We start from the raw sequence: 2,763 nt of genomic DNA on the forward strand, positions 1-2,763 counted from the left end.
AGTTGTTTCTCGTGACTCCTGGTCCCAGAGGACAATTATACGACAAATATTAATTATGGCCATAAGCGTTAATGGAATCGCCTGCCCTGGTCTTGCCTTGCACTGGGAAATGAGTATACGCGTTACTATCTCTCTCTCTCTCTCTATTTTTTATTCCAAAAATACAAAGAAAGAAGATTAACAGATATACAAGTCCACGGCAGGGAATTAATTACCGGAAATAATTATTCCTTCTTAAAAAGTAATGCTCAAACTAGATGAATGATAATACGAAAAAGAACTAGATAATAACACTAATTTATATTTTGCTTTTTAAAAAAATCCAAATTTTCAACATAAATTTAATTTCACTATTATTACTTAGGTTGTAGGGTGTCTCCTTGTTTTGGTCATAGATAGGGAATTCTTCAATCGATCAAACATAAAAGCACATAAACAGTTATTTTGATAAGTCAAATCCACTGAAAGATTTAAAAAAGACACCTTGTGACCAGCCGAGAAATTACGCTTACAGGAACGATACAGCGTAATTACAGACGAAACTTTTTGCATTTATTTTGATATTTTGTAGCGTTAATTATAACAATTTTCGCATTTATGTCGCATTTATTTATTTTATAATGTAGCACAATTTTTTATTTAAAAAATATGGTACTTGTTAACAGTATATTGTTGGTAGTAAGGTGTATGTAATACAAAAATGAGGATATACCTCGATTAGGTGCACATTCTAACTAATGTATTTACTGAAATAAAGAAATTAATGCAAAACTTTAAAAATTTCCTGTAACCTCATCCTTAGTTAAAGGGTAGCATGCATCAAGACATTATCAATTCTTCTTTTAAGTTTGTTCTCCTGTCAGTAACAATCATATTATACTTGGAAAGAATCTATCGACATCAACACTCGAGACTGGCAACCATATTGAACGTAACGAGCTGACAACAAAAGACCTGTGGTTAACTTTTAAACTGTTTAACAATGATACAATGTCAACTTCCTTATCCTCACTGTTGAGAACTTCAATAACCTTATTTTTAAATTCACGGTAAGCAACCAACAGATTATGAACATTTTCTTCATAAAACACAGTCAATGATTTAAACAACAGTTCAGTTTTGTTGATGTCTACATCTTTATGAAGTGAAACAGTTTCTTGATCAAATAACTCGGATTTTTAAATTAAATAATTGAAAATGCGCTTTTTAGTTATTATTAGCAAGAATTAGCAAGAATTCCACTTTTTCATTCGCATTTATTGCAAGTAAAGCCGAATTTAGAAAAATTCGCGATAATATAAACATGATTTCTGGCTCTGAAACGAGAAGTTTGAGGTTTCCTGATACATATACACATTTTTTTAACGTTTCGTACATATCGCATTAACGAAAAAGTTTCGTCCCTAAGCATAATCAACAACAATAGTAATAAAGGGGAAAAGATAAATTGAACGAATAGCAGTAACGAACAGCTATAGAGTAAGTCAAGAAAAAGTAAAGAGTAATGGCGGGAAAAGTAGCTTCTAAAACAAATACTTTCATTGTTATTACTACTGTCAAGGAAATTAAAACGTGAGTTTCATTTTAAAGTGTTGGTAAAAATCAAAATTATGACGAGTTAATGTTAAGAAACTAGAAGCGACAGATTTATCAATTGATTGAAAGTTAAAACCGGAAATGATAGATTTGTCATTTGATTTAATGTTAAAATCGGAAGTGGCAGACTTATTAGTTGATTTAAATTTAAAACCAGAAGTGATGATTTCTCGGATGATTCAATGTTAAAACCGGAAATGGTAGGTTTATCAGTTAGTTTAATGTTAAAACATGAAGTGATAAATTTATCATTTGTTTTAATGTTAAAACCTAAAGTGCTAGATTTATCAGTAGATTTAATGTTAAAGTCGGAAATGATAGTTTTATTGTTTCTAGTTTCGACAGTTACATCTGAACAGAAGTTAAATCACTTCTTGTGGTGCCGAATCATTATCAACTTCCGGTTTCTTGGTATCTATCTCTCAGCTTTGATACTCTCTGAGGGTCAATAGTGAAACTGAAAGTTATAGTAGATCTTTTAAATAGAACAATAGGAGAGCTTAGATGGAATTTAAAATTTGTTTAAAATTTTTGTCACTTCTATCAATGTTCTTTCAGTACGAAGATCAATAGTGGAACCAGAAGTGGTAATACATTTCAATGCTTCTGGTTTCAGCATAGAGACAACGCTGAATCAATTAAAAAAGAACGCTTCTGGTCCCTGTATCTGTTTTAGCTTAGTGTTGAAATCGGATATTCTTGATATTCAGTAGTTCTGGTGTAAATATATAGATCAAACTTGACATTGAATACAATTCTGAATGCAGAAACTATAATAATATACATGTAACGAACAAAGGTGCACCCACGGGGGGAGGAAGTCTGGACCCTCCAAAACTTAGTAACTCAACATTCATCTGTACAATTTTTCAAGAAAACTATAAAGGGGGCGCGGTGGCTCAGTGGTAGAGCGTTAACCTCCGGTGCTTGGAGCCCCTGGTTCGATCCCAGCTCGCGCCGTGTGGACTTTGTGGTGGACAAACACCGTGCTCGTGGGTTTTCTCGGGGTTCTCCCGTTTCCTCCCACTTTCTTTCCACCATTTCGCTCATCTCTCATCATCACCGTCTTCTTTAGCCTAACCGGCATAACCGTAGGACGTAAAACTCGAAGATTTCATTTTTTTCAATAAAAATATACTTGTTTAATAGGGAAATGATTGATGTAGC

The 2,763-nt window shown here is 33.1% G+C and overlaps 1 non-coding gene across 1 annotated transcript; it reads left to right on the forward strand.

Annotated features, from left to right (window-relative positions):
• Positions 1 to 2,484: 2,484 nt before the first annotated feature.
• Positions 2,485 to 2,556, forward strand: TRNAR-CCG (transfer RNA arginine (anticodon CCG)). Its single transcript has one exon. It is a non-coding gene; the product is annotated as a tRNA-Arg (tRNA).
• The last annotated feature ends 207 nt before the right edge of the window (positions 2,557 to 2,763 follow it).

Source organism: Thermobia domestica, chromosome 8, assembly GCF_964235325.1.
Source record: "Thermobia domestica chromosome 8, izTheDome1.hap1.1, whole genome shotgun sequence".
Classification (NCBI taxonomy): Eukaryota; Metazoa; Arthropoda; class Insecta; order Zygentoma; family Lepismatidae; genus Thermobia; species Thermobia domestica.